Here is a 19,271-nt window from a genome sequence, read left to right on the forward strand (position 1 = left end):
ATGTTTTTAGGTTGCGTGGAATTTCCACAACTTTAAAAGTAATAGTATACAGACACAATATTGATGTGGATAAATAGATCACAAAAGCAAAAAAAGAAAATAAAGTAAATTATCCGAGGGAGATAAATTTCCGCTCTCGATGCGTATATAGTTCTAAAATTCAATAATCGTTTCGGCGTGTTTTAAGTGATATTTTTAATGCCTCTCCGTCTCTATCTCTAGAAAACGACTATTAAATAATATATATATATATAAAGGTGCACATTGCCATATTGGACTTTGATTAAACGGCAGGGGTCCTAGATAAAAAAAAAAAGATAAATTCTACGAAAGAATGAAATATGTCACAAAAACCTTTGATCGCGGGATATAATAATCCAGAAACCATCCAGTCGGCAGAGTGTCTAGAATGATGGATAACTACTAAAATTGAATACCGAAAATTGTTCGACAGCACGCGATCAAGCCGTCGTTGGATTCGACGTTTTTTAAACTCTTGAGTTTTTCATTTATAAAAAAGATGACGAAAAAATCTTCCGGACCTGTGACGAAATTTTGATTTTACAAAATTCCACGATTCACTGAAAAATGTTTCATAAAATATTTCAATCAAAATTGTATACGAAATACACAACAATATACAACCTCTTAAGGTAGGTACTACAATATATTTTGGTATTCGTTTAGTATGTGACCTACAGAGAGAAAATCGAGTTTAGTATGTGATCTGCCAAGACTATTATCTAAATTATGCACGGACAACGTACGGCTACCGATCTATTAACAAACAATAAGATACGATTTTTTAATTAACATTGTTATTTAGTCACTTTTTAGCAAAAGGTGTATTTCTAAACATTTCTTTAGTAATAAAATATTAAAAAAAACATCGGATATCGAAGCACTTAAAAGTAACATATTGTATTTATGACTGAATGGAGTTCGGATTTGTATGCATTTTCGTATTTTTTTTTGTTCAGATTACGATATGCAGTTCCACGGGAAATATAAAAGATTTGTTTTGTAGAGAACGCATAGAAAAAATGAATACAGGAATATAAATGCATATACTTTACGGATAATACGGCATATTTGAAGAATTTTGCGAATTTTGTTATTTTTCTTTCCATGGCTCGATTTGTATGTTGGTACATAAAATGAGATCATCTAAAACAAATGGTAAAAAAAAAACTATTTGTATACAAATTACAAATACATAATTTATTAATCTAAACATATATTCACTATTCAAAGAAATGTATATGGAAAAATGTTTATACTCGTCATAATCTCTCGCAAAATTTTATTTCACGATATATAACAGATTATACATGTGTATGCATGTGAAAGAAATGTATATACCACACACGTGATACGCGGTACGTTGTACTCAGGAGTATACAAGGTAAATCAGTTGGTTTTTTCAAAATACAGAACACTTTGAATTTATGAGAACAGTACAAAATATAAAATTCTTTTTACTTTAAAATTTGCAAGGAAATGTTTGTGATTTAAAAAAAAGTTATATAGATTATGATAACATAGGTAATTATGCTTTAACTAGATGTATAGCAATTGTGGTAAATCAATTACGACCTTAAAAATAAATAAAATATTGCATGAATTATGATTAATTTATTAGATACGTACACTCTTTAAAGATATTTATATTATAATAAGCTGATCCCGCGCCCTTCGTTGCCCGTAAACAATGACAACTCTTAAAAAAATTGTTATTGTTCAACTCATTTTGGGTGTAACTTGCTGCAGTAAGTGCAATTCAGACACTCTGGTAGACAATCCGACTACGTCAATTTTATTCGAATCCATGTTTGTACCTGGTCTGCTCGAATAACCAAAGGAAACCAAAAATAAATACTGATTTCTGCTAATTATTTCTCCTATCCAACCATTAGCAACCATTTGTAAACAATAATGTCCATTGTAAATCTCAAAATCACTAGCCGTTTAGAAAGATTTTGAATACTTACATTCGGACATAAGAAATATAATATACCTATACACATTAAAATTACACTTAAAAATTCAAAGTTGCTTAAAAAAAAATAGTTAAACGGAAAATAAACTCAAACAAGTGTAATAATAGCATTATGCTTTAGAAAATAATTATTCATTTTGTATGATCTCCCTTTTTAGTCTGAGATTGAATTTCATTATTTAAAACCGTAGGTATATTGACACTTAAAAATGCAATAAATACATGCATAAATTGAAACATAAACTCACTTTCAATCAGTAAAATGTTAACACAGAAAAAACATTATAAGTCAAAGTTATTCAAATAATATGTAATTCAAATTCGAACTCAAAAAGGGGGGTTGCAATTCAAAAAAAGGTTAATCCCTGATTTAAATTTCTCGAATAACATAAGTGTAATTTTGTAGTTTATATAGTAAAAAAAACCAAATCAAATTTAAAGTCATTCGTTCGAAATATTTCACGAAACCTTGATCGTTGGACACAACTTTAATTTGCGCACACAGTAATAAAGCAGTAATAAATATACATTTTCTACCGTTCAGCTATTATATGATAAAAAAATTATTAACTATAAAATATATACGACGTAATTCATAAAGTGCGTCAACATTTTTGTGGCGGAATAATGATAAACTGTATTCAACCACTATAATACTTTGCCGCAAAATAAATGGATGGGTACACTTAACAAATCGCTCTGAATAATTACGTCGTTTTTATTTTAATTCGAATTTTTGTAATTTTTACAAGGTAAAAGATATTAATTTATTTAACTTTTTTAATACTTAAAATTTGATTAAAACTGGGAACTCTTTTTAAATTTAAAAAAATATATATAATTCATATCGTTTTTGTCTATTATTGAACATTATGTTCCAAGCTCCGAACAATCCGTGCAATGAATTTAAACTGACTTTTGGAGGTAATTTTGTTAGTGTTGCGCATAAATATTAGTTCAAGTTCGAATAAATATATCATATAAAATGTGCCTATTAAAATAAACATCTATTATTGTCCATAAACCAATATGTATTGTTATATTAATGAATTACGGGTCGCACTAAAAAAATGTATTATCTATAATAATTACCTATTAGAGCTCAGATTTTGTAGCGAATGCTTTTTTGCAGATGAGTGTGATAGAAATACACTTCTAATATATTACAATACGTGTTGAATCATTTTGATTGCATTGAAGTAAACTTTATTTTTTTCCCCATTAAATTCTTTTTTCCTAACTTTTACTTAATGTTCATGATAATTTCACATATTTCTATAATTTTATTATCCCACTATATTATTTCCAGAAATAAGTGAAATCGTCATAATATAATATATTGCTGATAAAACAATTAACCGGGAGTACTGGAATCATAGTTTTGTACAAGTGACCGTAATTATGGTTGGATTTAGGACTTTTGAAAATAAAAACATATTTATCGTATTATATTGTCGTAAACATAGCGTGTTTTTTATAACACGTTCAAATACTTAAGATGATCGGTTAACACCAATCAGTAAATCTGAAAATGGTTAGAGAAAATTTAAATTTAAATATGACGTAGAATTCCGAAAAATAAAAATAAAAATAACTTTTGAGAGAATTCGGTGAGAATGTGTTAATGCCCAATGGACTGATAACAATTTTATACTTTGTTAAATAGTATATAATTTTATTTTTATTTTTTGTTTCTTTGCAGTTACTTTTTGTATTTTATGAAATTAAATTAAATAAATACTTTATTGGGAATATTGTTTTGCCATTTTAACGATTTATTTTGCCAAAAATCCAAGCCCTAAACTAACAATTCATATCATGGCATTTATACTATTTATACACAACTCCCGTGTATAAGATCATCGAGATGGCTCGGCGTGGCGCAATGGCTGAAATCAATCACGCGACGTGATTGAGAGTAAACAACGGCCGCTGACAATAGTTCTCGGATGGGTGACCACCTGGGTTTGTAGTGCTCAAAAACCTTGCCACACATACACGTGTTCCTAACCGGCCGTATCAATCGTAAAAAAAAATTATCGTGACATATTTCAACAGTTACGATAATTATTGTATTGTTCTCTGAATTCTGATAATATAATATGTAGATGTACATTGTCCAGTTAATCAATCTGAGTGCGGATTGCTACCTATATACTTTTACTCGTATGTTATATATTAAATGATACTTGGTTGATTAAAAAAATCACATACTTAGTCGTATGAAGTAAATATGTGTCCGTTGGCGTTAATATTACAGAATGATTCTTTTACCGCAAAAAGTTTAATATTCCTTAATCTGGAAACCTACAGGGTTATAAAAATAGAAATGTTAGTGATATTATTATCACTCCATGCTCTATGATTGAAAATTCAAACGGTGCTGGAACAGATAAAGAAAAACGTTTGGAACCCTGAGAATGATGTGGAAAAATGTGGTAAAAATGAATGTAAAGGGTTCCTGAGGTGGATAAAATTTGAATACTTTGGATACGGAAAGTTATAACAAGAAAATTGTGTGTGAGCCTTAGAGATAGTTCTGGAAACCACTCGTATAAAAAAAATTATAACATTGACTAATATTGGTATGTTAATTAAAATGTATTAATCTTGAATTATAGATATGATCTCCATAAACTTCAATCATCCGTTAATTAATGATGATTTGTTTAACCAAACACTGACCGTAACGTAAACTAACTTATTCTAAAAGAGATAACGAACTTCCAGCTAACCAAGGTAAGTTAAAGTTGATTATAAGGTTTAATTAATGATCATCGAGCGAAATCAAAAAAATCCATTTTAGTCTAATAGCTATAATTTTGTTCACTGGAATTCCAAAGATCGCTAGAGATTTACAAACGGCCCTACACTATTAATAAATAACGACTTTACCAGTTACCCTAGCAACCTACAATCACCACATGTATGAATGGACACGTGTTGATACAAAAAATGTATAATACATTGAAACAGTGAGTACTAACTATATTATAGTATTTCCTAGTCATATCGCATACCTACCTATAGCCAAATTAGTAATTTTTTCAAATGTCCATGCAAATCGCAAATATTCAACATTTAAGTTTTAGTACAAATATATTAAGGCAAAAGTAAATTCGATAATCATGAACTAATATTATAAATTATGTATAGCATATTGTGACCTATTTACTATATCGTGTTTACATAATAATCTTGTTTATACTATAGAATATTTTATGTATACACTACGATTAAGAAAACCACTCAAATCTAGTGGTGAACTTAGAAAAAACGGGGGGGGGGGTTCAAGTTATTTGATATAGGTACTCAACTTCTTTCAATTTTTTGTTGAACATAAACATCCACCACCCAGTGTTTTATTTTTGTATTAATTTTATTTGAATCAAACGTAATAATATTATTATTATTATTTATTATTTATACATTTTAAATATATGAATTAGGGGCACTTTATATTTTGGGGCTTGCGTCTTGGGGGAAATTTTTTTTTATTTTTGCTATACTCCTCGATATTTGATAAATTCGGCTCATTTGTTTAATATGCCACAACAACACAAACATGTGAAATTTCCGGGTAATAATCTTATTGTGAACAAGCGCACGTGTTAGACCTTTTTGAGTACAATATAATATTATTATGTACGTTTTGCTACACGACCGCCGAAATGTTTGACTCTTTGTCCGAAAATAACGCTCTGCAGTAACAAAACTTTGGGTGTTCGCGTAACCACTGTCATCCGGCGGATTAAAGAGACAGCTCGAGGGTCTGCGTGTACGGTAAAGTAAAAAGTTTTGCGCCGAATGTAAGCTGACTTTAGGTCGACTTTGATATACACTTTGACGCACTCTCCATGCATTAGGCTACTCGCACATTATTACTCAAATTCCTATAAACAAACAGTGTTGAGGCTGTTCAAGACAAAAAATATCTACAGATCGTTATTAATATTAATTTGTCTCGGATGAAAACTTCAATCATCTACTCTAATAATTATATTATAGGTGTATTTAAATATTATACATATATATATTCGCCATAGACGCATATTAGTTTATGTATGCGATTTATAAAAAAAACATTGAACAATAATGGAATCGTAGACAATTTGTAAATAGTAGGCAGATACTTATAAATTATAATATGAACAAATAGGTAGACGCAAGATCTAAAACATTTCAGGTAGTCACTATATAACTATTGCAGTAGGTCATCTGGAGTGGTGTCCAAACACCGAAAAACATGGAAATTCGGTGATGTGCTATTGTGCTATATTTGATATTAATATTGTCATGAAAATTATAGCGCGTTCCTGCGTTTACCGTATTAGACGTTTTATTATTATTACTGGAACTTAATACATTACAACGCATATCGACCACATGCATCACTCATTCGTACATGCCGTACCTATATTATTTAGATTCGGGTGTTATTCATATCCGTGATTCAAATTCAAAATTATCAATTTTATAGTGGCTGAGCGTGCTCTGCCGTATAAAGGCGATTTTTTCAAGTTTGGTTTTACGGATGTCGTAGATCGACCGAGTTTAGTAGGTACTTAGTGCGTTCTCAATGTGTGTACTGTTTGCAAGTTTTATCAAACGAATCTATGAAAGTTAGTAAATTAAAACTCAAAAGGCATCTTAACTCTGTTCTTCCCACATTGATTAATACACCAGCTGTTGTGTCACATACCATCAATCATTTTAACTTCTCAAAAATAACTTCCATAATTCTATGTGATATTACACGTGGAATTATCATACACAGCTGCGGCGAGAAGTTCTTTATCGGTATCATAATGAAATTGTATTCTTATACATATATCTGACGGTACATAAGGTTACAATGAACCGTCACTTTTAAGAGTAAAAACAAATTTAATGATGATGTGTGGGTAGCCAAGTTGAAATTTTTGAACGATTAAATGAGATGAATGATGAAATTCAATGGAAAAATCGGACAATGGTTGATATTGGTGAATAAATATCATAATTTAAACTCATATTTTGGTGGGAAACATTAGCTCGAAGAAAAATTGCTACATTTTCTCTTCTAAGTGATTTTCTCAAAGATTCGTCAAAATTTACATTATATGACATTAAATTCCATCTTCAAGAACACTTGGAAAAATTACAGTTTGAACTCGACCGGTACATACCACAAAAATATGTAGAACTCAGTAAACTTAGTTGGGTAAGAAATCCATTTGAAGTTTCTGCCTGCATAGTTGGTGAGGATATTTGTGGTTTTCAAGAAGAACTTCTCGAACTCCAAGCTATAAACCTAGTTTCAAAAGAACATTTTTTTACAAATGTGCCTAACTCAATTTTTTGGGCACAGCTCAAAGACAAACCTATTTTGTCAAAATATGCTGAAAATTCTTTACTGCCATTCCCAACAACGTACCAATGTGAAACTGGGTTTTCTGCTTTAGCGGTCATTAAATCAATATTCATAAATCGCCTTGATCTTCAACACGATATGCGGTGTGCACTCTCAATTAATATTTTTCCTAATGTTGAAGAATCTGAGCTGAATGGAAATCAGAATGAAAAACATCTAATCCTGAGTCATTCGATATATTCCCAATACGGGAACTTTACGATGCCATGGATGATGAAATTAATAGGATTAAAGCACTAGACATTAAACTTTAAAAAAGAACGCATCAATATTTCTTATACATTTTACAGTTACCAAAAATGTATTAACGTTAGGTATTTAATTTTTAATTTTTTTATTGTTATTAATTTTATTTGCTTGCTTATACTATAATATACCAAACAATGATAATAATAATATTTGTAAATGTATCAATATGATATGATTTTGTGTGTTTTGGCATTGGCTGAATCAATATGAGAGTTGCATAATATATTATTGATATTTGTGTTTTCACGTCCGTTTTTAGTTTTTATTTTTTTACTAATCATTTTCACCATATTTGATCAGTCTTAAAATGCATGTAAAAATCTAAAAACTGTGTACGTATTATAACTAAAAAGTTTATATTTCAAGTAATAGCTGCATAATACTCGACTTTAAGTACCAGAAATATTAATTTATACTCAATTCTATTCAAATTTAAATTTAACACGAATAACAAACCACTGTAATTATTAATATTTCGTCTAATGCCGTGAGATAACGTTTTATTAAAACTGAATAATATAATATACTTTACAAATGCACCGTACACGCTTGTTTCATACTAAATGAAATAACCGAGTAATTTCGTCAAGTACCTACGTTTTTCGAATTGCTTATATTATAATGCTTTCGGCCTGCTGCAGAAGTGCCGTGAAAGAGTGCTCGGCTTACAAATTTCCTTTATATAGAGTATACGCGTATACGTATATATACGATTATACTAAGACGCTAAATTAATTAAACAAATAATGGTCCGAGATAAATCCCTGTCTACGATCCGTAGCGTCTAGCGGGGCCCTTTTAAAATATAATACCTATGTAATATAATATGTATATCACGACACGTTATTCCCATGTTTTTCAAACGGCCGTTAAAAATAGATGCTCTTCATTAATTATGCGGCATGTTATTTTAATTATTTTATAATTGCGAAAAGTGTTTGTACGCACCATCAAATATTTTTATCTACTAGTTGATGGCAATAGGAACAACGGATGCTATTAATTGTACGGTTAATAGACTGTACTATAAAATAAAAATAAAAAAAGCGAGTAAGTGGATGTCGCTCTGCTGTACAGTAGGTTACAAGTGGATCAATGTAAAATGTATTGTATTAAACTTGAATTCAATGATATAATATCATTGTATAAGAAAAATGGTTCTGAGCGGAGATGGTTTGTCAGTCTAGATATTTTATATTGTTATTATTTATTATTGCCTGAAAGTTGAAATAATATAATAATATAATAATTTTTTATTCGTTTCTACGGTGAAAAACAAAGCGTTAGAAATTAAAATCCCGTTCTTAACGGTTTTTTGTAATTTGTCGGTGGTTTTTCCAGTGGCATTAAATAACTATTGAGAAAATCGAAAAATGACATCTTTAAAGTACCATCTTGATCCAATTTTCTAAAAGATAAGATACTATTATGTTGAAATTGAAGCCTTTATTCTGGTAAAAATTTTGTATAAAGGATAATAAAAATAAAAACACTATTGTAAAACCATTAAGCTTCCTTGCTCCGCTCAAAATCTAAAATCTGGTCTAATTTCCTATAGGCAGTGTTCGGATTAGATAAGTAGTTTTTTATCTAGATAAAGATAAAGATAATGCAACTCTAATGTATCTAGATAGAGATAAGGTTAGGTTAGAAATTTTATTAACCACATCTACCTACAGCTCTAATATCAACGCGGATAGTTATTCACTCAATAACTTTTCATATTTAATTTATGAGACCATAATACAAAGTACACCAAGGAAATTATCATTATTCCATTTTTAAAATAATTTATCAATTTATAACTGCGAGTGAAATAATTTAATTTCTATAGGCTATATTTTACATATATACAAATCAAATCAAATCAAATATAAACAGTACGGTTTATTTGCATTTTGCATTTTGTACTAATAATACAAATTGATTATGTTTTTATATTTTTCATTTATATTTCTGTATGATTGAGTAGTTATTATATATGTAGTTCAAATTATATTTAAACTGATTAAATTGATTTGACTAATTAAATCTTACAAAAGTAAATAAAATTGTTACGGGCAAATTTAATTAAAATTAACATGATTAAAATAAAACGAATAAAACGGTTAAGTACGATTGTACATAATTTATTATATCATACCTATACTTCTTTATAATAGGTATGGTGCTATACAAAGTCATTTTTTTTTTTTTGATTTTATAAACTGTTTTTGTTAACGACGTTTTTCAATTATTGTGCAGAATAAAAAATATTTATCGGGGTCTGGTGTGCGCCGGTGGTTAGCCGCAGTCACTAATGTGTTCTATGTCCAAGCACCGGCCGGCTCCCGGACTGGATGGGTGACCAACCGGGTTCTTTGTGACGAATCCTTACCTCTCATAAATACACGCGTTCCAATGGTCCTAACTGTAACCCCACAAACCCAACGAGCCATGATGCCGAAGGTAAAAAAAATATATATACATATATAATATTAAAAGTATTTATTTTGGTTATTATTATAATATTTTTATACTTATAATGTAATAATTATAGAATTTAAATTCTTCTCTTACGCGTAATTGTGTTTACACCTTTTGTATATTATTATTTACCGTGTTTCAATCTCTGAAAATGATTTCAATAAATAAACAGTTGGTTTGTTTTGAGTGTAACTTGAATCCAATTCAATTATAACGCAATTCGTCGAAATGGGTAGGTAGTTAACACATTGATTATTTTTCAGAACAATCGAATCCTAAAATATTCTTAATCCTACTAGGCACGGTTCGGTAAATCTCATGAAAAATCAATCCGATGGCCGATGAGCCATGTGCGGCCAAACACGATTAACTACCTAATTGATTATTCCGTATATAAAATAATATTATTACAATCTAAATTGTTCATCCAATTATTAATGAAACAGAAACAAATTGGATATTTATTGACTTTGCTATTGTAGGTTACTAATTCTATATAGCGTGTCATTGTTGGAAAATTAATCGACCATTTACTGAAAACAAAGAGGACGCGATTAATTAACAAAAAAATAATTTTTAGAATAATTGTTGAATTTAAACGTTCGATAAAATATATTTTACTGAAAATATTATAGCACCGTCTTTGACGTAAATTATTTTTCAAAACACATTTCATATCACTTACAATTTTTCATGGATGGTAGATACCTATATGTATATAATATATAAATATCAATCGACTAAGAATTGACCACACTAAATTCACACATGGAAACCTTATGACAAGGACAGATCCACCCTTATTAACAACGCCATCAAGCACATCATCCAATCATCGTCCACTGCCCAAACTTCAACGAAGCCAGAAATTAATTTACCATTTCGGACAATTTATATGAAGCAATTAGTCCATTATCGAACCCCCGCAACATGATTTCTTATCTTAAAAAATTGAAATGTACAGGGTTATATTATAATGTAAAAATTGCAGTCGTTGCCACAAATAAAATAAATATATATAAATTGTGTATGATCACACAAGCACAGCAGTGTGTGCGATGATCTTAAATTGATAAATATCGTAAAGAGATTGCAATAGCTTACAATATTTAACCGCTTAAAAGACGAAGATAAAAATATTATTGGAATTATTTGACCACTGGTCACGGACGATATTATTATTGCTGTGCGACCTAAAACTTTATGGTGGATGTATTATGCATGGCCTAGCCGTCCCTGCATTATTATATAACTGTGCCGTTAAAAATATTGAAAAAACGTTTTCGGTATTTATTATTAACTGAAGTTCCTATACCATCGACAACAAAATAGACTGCTCCATCTACGTCCAAATCATTGTCATGGACGACGCAACAGTGTAAACAATTATCAACACGCGATATTTATTATCGTGAAAGCATGCACAGTGAGCGCATTGCATGTACGTCACTATATGCAATAATTCAAACAGTCTGTACCAGGATACCACATAGGTATTATTATATATCAGGGATGGGCAACTGGCGGCCCGTGTACCATTTTTCACCGGTCCGTGCTACATTTCAATTTAGTTTATAAAAATATACAATTTTAAGATTTTTCTGTATTTTATTTCATCATAATATAATATATCCATATAATATTTATCGGAAAACGTAGATATAAATTCTTATCTAGTATTGAACTATTAAATGTAAATAATATTATATTATTTATAGTGTTATAGTAAACAATTAACATGAGGTTTTTTTTTTTGCTTTCTATGTTCTCTGGCCCACTAGATTTTTGTACTTTTAAAATTGGCCCTCTAGTAGCATTGAGTTGCCCATCCCTGTTATATATTATGACAGCATGTACCTACAATACAGTATGATTTACCAAGCATCTTCGACTTTTTTTTCCTACAATAATGCGGTTGCTCAAAAACTTTAGATTTTTAGAAACTTGAAGACCATATTATTATTTTCAAATTCATGAAATATTTTGTATTACTTAAAGAGTTTCCCGTGTAAATGCAAACTTCTGTTTTTCAAATAAAAACCCCCGATTTCTTCAGCAGTAAATTAGTATTCAATGGATATTTTTTCAGAACACATTTTGACATAACAAAATCAAAACTCAAACGAATTTTTGAGTTATTTACATTGTCTATAATTAAGGACAATAAGTCCATGATGCTGCGAGTTTGAAATATATGGATGATAATCATCATGGAAGGGTTCCGTTAACAGTAGTAACTAATATAAAAATGGTAAAAGTATACTAATTACTAGATTCAATATTACATATATTTTATATTTTTGTATTTCGATACTTCAAGACTATATAATGCTTATTGCTTAGTATAAAAACGTCAATAACTGTCAGAAACTTATCGTTTGAATTTTGAATTAGGCACATGAACATTTAAAAATGAAATATCCACAAAACGATTTACTGTAATAAAGAGATTTTCATTTGAAAAAAGAAAGTGTGTTTCACCACAGGACACTCGTTAAGTACCTATTAGGTACAAACAATATCAATAATTTGAAAATATTATTTTAATGCATATTTCAACATTTCAAAATCAGAATTTGAACAAATTCGTTATTATAATTAATAATTGGGGAGAGCATAGTGGTGAATCACCATGTATAATATAATTTATCATAATAACCTTGCTGGTGCGCGTTACACACACGATATATGACTATAATATAAGGACAACGCTATAGGGACAAGTAATTTTTCCTCCTTGTGTAGCTCTCTGAAACTAAATCATTTAGCGTGTTTTTCCGGAACGGCGTCAACTCATGTAGTTCTGGTGTGAATATCCGTTGTTTATTACCGACGCGCACGATCGGCCAAGTGAAATTTTACGGGAAAAATATTACGAAACGATTATCTACACCAATACTTAGGGTACTGGACTTGCGTAGTTTAGGCTAGGCTCATATCCGTATAGTTACAAATCTTCAACTCTATAGTTGCCCCCGAAAATCATAACCATTATGCAGTAGTCGTGGATCAAAGGGGGAGAGGCTTTATGTATAATTGTGAATTTATTTATATATTAAATAGTATGAACTAGAGATGTGAGTGGAGTAAATTTACCAGGTAAATTTTTACCGGTAAAAAAATTTACCGTAAATTTTACCAATTTTTTTTTACCGGTAAATTATTTTTTACCAAAAAAAAATGTTGTGTGACCTCTCTAATCAAATGAAATCGAAAACGCCTAGTCTGAATTGTAAGGAGATATATTTTTTAAAGTTTAATATAATAAACAGGTTGGACCAAAGTAGGTAAACCGAAAAAGGAACTTCTGTGATATTATCATTTGTAATATTTATAATTTATATACTTGTTATTGTCTATATGTATAGTTTGTTATATACTATAAAATCAATATTCTGCCACCCCTAATATATATTAGAACATTAAATATCAGTAGGTAATTAGGAAAGATTTTATAGGGAGATACCAAGAATGCAGATAATGTGATATTGATAATATACTATTATTAATACAAAAGTTAAGTCTAAATATAAATGTTTTGACTTAAAAAGAAATAAAGGTAATGTGAATTTTGATAGTTTAGTTTAGTTTAAATTATTTATTAATTGTAATATGAATAATTCAATATTCATATTTCATAAAATGTACTAATTACTAATGTCTAATACAGAACAATAGATATTTTAGATTCATTTTTTAAATTTTTTGTTAATTATTGTTATTATTAGAAAGAACTAGATTTAACAAGTAGGTATACAACATTAGTACCTAATACGAATCGTATTTAGTATTTACTAATGTCTAATAGGAAAAAATAACAATGGCTCTAAGATTTAGCTATTTTACCATTTTTACAACATTATTGGTAAATTTACCGATATTTTTTTTACGTAAATTCTCCATCTCTAGTATGAACTGTTCATACGTTATCCATAAATTTAAAATACAAATAAAAATGTTTAGGTATATTGTTATAAAATCTTATTTTTAATATTAAATATTATAATCTATTATGTACCAAAAATCTCCAACCCCCCTATTTCAGATGTATTTATATCCACACCTCGTCCACACCTAAACCTAACCTAACCAACCTAACGTATAATTAATACGTACATACCCATTATATATACGACTGAGGATACTACAAAACTGGACTGTGACTGCGTACTCAACGATTTAACTTTGGTCCGTTACACTTTGGGGTCATGACCCAGCAGCTAAGGTAATCCTACTTATTATACATATCATCATGCTAAATTAATTATACACATGAACTATACACATGAATTATACACATTATATAAGGTGATTCACCAAGCACGCTGACTATTTATCCTTTAATAATAATCATTTGTCGAATAACACATTGTTTAAATTTTTAAGATTACTTAAAGACCGTATTTTCAATTAAATATTAACATTTAAGAAGTATCCTATAGATGTTGATAACATTTTTTTTTTTTTAATGAGTACTCTTTTGAACGAGTGCCGATTTACCTGCCTTTTTGACTGTAGGTACCTTTAGATGTTAAGCAGATAATTTTTTCAAAAATATTGATTTGTCTACATCAAATTCAAACGGTTGTTTTCTAAATTATTAAACTTTATTTACCTAACAAAGATAAATGTTTAGGAGGATGTCAGCGCACTATTTGTTTTCTCTCTCTGGCCCACCCGCAACATAGACAAAACACATTTACGCAGAATCATTTTTTCTATGTTTTTAAGTTATCATAGAATAAAATCACCCATTACACAAAAGATAGAGAATAATATTTTTGAGGGAATGCCATATCGATTTGTCTAAAAATTGTCTCAAAACAATTTAAACATCATTTAAATGTACAACATTTTTTTGTTTATTTAGAAAGTCAAATAACAATAAAATATAAAATAGATGTCATTCTTTCAAAAATATTACTCTCTATTTTTTTGTAATGGGTAATTTTACTCTAAGACTACTTAAAAACATAGAAAAAATGATTCTGCGTTAATGTGTTTTGTCTATGCTGCGCGTGGACCAGAGAGAGAAAACAAATAGTGCGCTGAGAGTAGGTTTAGAAGATATCGGCCTATCGTATAGTTATACATAAAATAGATTTACTTAATAATATTTAGTAAAGATCTTATTATAATCGGATAACTTTTACGAATAAAAATATTACGATCATATAGATTAACATAAATTATATATACGATTATTTTAAAATAACCGATGTACTTGAAAATTGGTCTTTACGTGGGTTAAAAAATTTAAAAAAAATTTCAGAATTTGAATAAACGCGCTTAATGGGGATAATACGGGTAATCACATGTGGAAATTCGATGTGTTTAGGAGTGCGTTATACGTACCTAATAAATTTACAATATTATTCTATTCGGTCTGATTTCACATATTATAGGTACGCGCAACCGATTGCCGTTCGGCACCGAGTTGAACAGTAAGTTATAATATACATTGTACGTAAACAACACGATATTGCGTAGGTGCATTACGTTAATATAAATTACCGGTAATGGTTATTATAATTTGTAGTCACGTGATCATAATATTACGCTTAATAAATATTATGTTATGATATAATATTATACATAGTTTACCGGCGCGACGGTTAAAACTCATCCGACTTATTCAAATCTGCGTTATTATGGGTATTGGGTATAGGTATTATATGACTCGTATTGGTATATCCACAAGCGTGGCGCCTAATGGCCTTACGATATTATTGTGGTTACTGTGTTTCGCGTTAAGCCGCTGGAAAGCCAATAAAAGTGCTCCACACGCGCGAGTTTCCGGCACAATAATAATACATAAACAACGCACAAATAATGTCTATTAATTAGGAGAGTTGGACACAAATGGTAATGTGATTTTCGAAATAATTGCCCCTAGATGTTCATAATAATAATATATTCTGTGAATAACAATTCGCCAACCGTAGGTACTCGGTGGTGTTATCACGGAATTCGCAGGATATATTATTGCCATCAATTGTTTAACGATCGTAAATATCATAATATTTAAACAATACGTTTTTTTTCAAAATTAATTAATTTTAAATTTTAATGCGAAATTATTAACCCTAAGCAGGTACGTCGCGTATTCCGTTTTTATGTAATAACAACGAATAATGAACCTGTTCGGCTTAAACGAAATTTTAAAAGTTAAATGCGCCCAAATAGCGTAACTTAAATGTGAACCGACGAACAAAGTTTATAAGATTCAACTAAATAATATATGACATAAAGGTATGTATCTTGTGTTATCGTCTTAACATGAATGTTTTATTCTTTAGACGCGGTTTTCCTACGAATTCTTACGCTTTTGATGAACTTTAATACGTACGTGCAAAGATAAGCTGAGAGATTATTATTATCTTTTTTTTTAACATAATTTTATTTTTGGTGTCGATATAATTATATATTATTTGTAAAATAACAAAAATAATTTGCTTACCCATCGTTTTGATGGTCAATTTTTGACTAAAGTCGTTTTTGTAGTTTAGATGATGACATATGTTGCCTTATAGTTTGTTTAATATTATAACGAAATGTATTTCTCTAGAGAGGTTTAATAATAAATCGTCTTAAAAAATTTAAATCCCAAGTTGATACATATAATAATACACCGTCAGGTTTGACACAGTTACCTACGTATATAATACTATAATATATACAAGAATTAAATTATTTTGTCGAAGAAAAAACCATTGTTGGCAACGCGATCTGTAAATAATTTAAGTTTTGGAGTCGACTATTAATATTTAAAAAAGTAAAAACATAATGTGGTAGAAATATGTTCATACACATAAAAAAACAATACAAATAGCACTACAGGTACGATGAAAAAACATCAGAAAGGATACAGATACTGTACATTGAAAAATTGAAAATTCATCTCGTTTCACTCAAAACTTTAATACCGGTGTAGTTTTACTACCTATACCTAATGTTATAACGATTTATTCAATTTTTATGGTAGGTACCTATACGTAATAATGATGAATGAAAATGTTCGAAAATATTGTTTTAATAATGCGTAATGCGTGTCATTATAATAAAACGACTATTTAAATTTGTATTGGCACTGAATCGCAGAATAAATTCAAGTGGCCCCACCAATCATAATGTAAAAAAATAAATATATTATAAAACTCGAACACAGACAATTAACATTGTGATGCAAACAATATTTGCTGTAATGTCCTGCATGATAATCGTAAGTTAATATAGTGGTATAGTACTAAAACACTCTTGAATCACGTCCCAAATAGTAGTCTAATCTGCAGAGAAAATACATAAATTCTATATAATATTACATATTATATTTTATTGGCTGAAAGAAATAATAAATTATACGTCTTGTTATAAAACTAGTTTAGTTATTCTCTTGGACCACAATAGTTACATTAAAAATCCAAAATTGCACATCGCTTCAAAGTTCGGACGGACTCCTGATTTAGACAATTATTATAATTTATATTATATCACATGTTCTAAGGCTTAAAACTACCTTTGTACGTCATAAAGTATACATTTAGTGTTCATTACCGCCCACGTGTTACTATAATATGGTTGGATTAGGTATATACCCAAATACCCAATACAACAAATTATGCATTCACAATTAATAGCAATATTGTTTCTTATAATCTCTATTATTATTATTATTATTATTATTATTATTATTATTTACCAATATTATAATATACTGGAAATTTGTATAATTTTTAATGACAAAATTCAAAATCATGTGGTTTTTTTAGTCTCAGAATAATATTTTTGGCCTTTAAAATTCATGTTTTTGGAAATCTCGATTGTTGTTGTTTAAGGATATCGACTAAAAATTAAATGTTTTCAATAGTTTTGGTAACAGTATTTTGCGAAAATCGAGATGTTGATATAATCCATAGAGTCTTACTCTATGATGTAATCCGGGTTAATGACGTGAGAACTTGGATTTATCATCAAAGGTATGGTATACATAAATATCAAATCACAAATCGTAACCACTAACTACCACTCAGTAAATGGCTTTAATCATTGGATATTACTAGCTGTCTAATAGACTCGGGGGATGTGAATATGTGATAGATTTTTGTGTTGTTAATTATCTGAATAATTATTGCACGCAGTACTTGTTGTTTTTTATCTCAACAAAATTAATTTTCCCCTTAACTATTTGGTACTAAAGATAGTAGAACAGTTTCCAGGCAATAATGATTCTAATTTTTGGACTTATTACTACAACAGTATTTCTCAATGACCAATTATTTTTAGGAGACTGGGCCGCCCGTTGTAATGTACCTTTTATCTAAAAGTCGAAATAATAATAGGTACCTATGTATTTACATAAGTATTATAACAATTTATTATTTATATGTTATTTATATGTTTATTATAACTAGGTATGTATAATCCATACCAAACATTATACTGTATCTAAATCAAACGTTGATACTTAAAATGTTTAATACGCGTGATAAAGGGTAAACTATTTCTACGCTTAATTAATTAGTTTATATTATGCATAAAAACTATGGTTACGTAAAAATAGTTTTAAATTCAACTCATCGATTTGTCTTCCAACAAATGCATGAGCACCTATACAAATAAAATCTATATTTTTAAACAATATGTAAGTACCTATATTAGAAAATATAATAAATTCTTACCTGTTTCAGTTATTGTCTTCGATAGACGAATACATTTCGTTGGATATTTAAGACGTCCCGTGAATCCCCAAAAACCATCCGTTTACGTACCTAGTGCCCTAGTTCAAATCACGTATTTGGCAATATTATCAAAGTCATAATAAGTCAAAATTACACTATACACATACATGAATTCAGAAGTTTTAATTTCGTATGACATTATAATAATATACAGACAAACCATTTGACACTTCATTTCGAAAATACATCATCTTTTAAAATGTTATTCTTATACAGACTATTTATTCAGTTGTTTTATTTAGTTCTATAGTACTAAAATATATATAATTAATTTAATTCTCAACGGAGCGATAAATGTATTGATGTATCACAAATGATAAGTGGTTTTTCGCACAACACCTACTATTAAAACAGCAGATCGGGTTTCCTGTTTTTTATAATATACATTTAAAATTTTTATTAAATT

The sequence above is a fragment of the Metopolophium dirhodum genome, chromosome 6, assembly GCF_019925205.1.
Source record: "Metopolophium dirhodum isolate CAU chromosome 6, ASM1992520v1, whole genome shotgun sequence".
NCBI lineage: Eukaryota > Metazoa > Arthropoda > Insecta > Hemiptera > Aphididae > Metopolophium > Metopolophium dirhodum.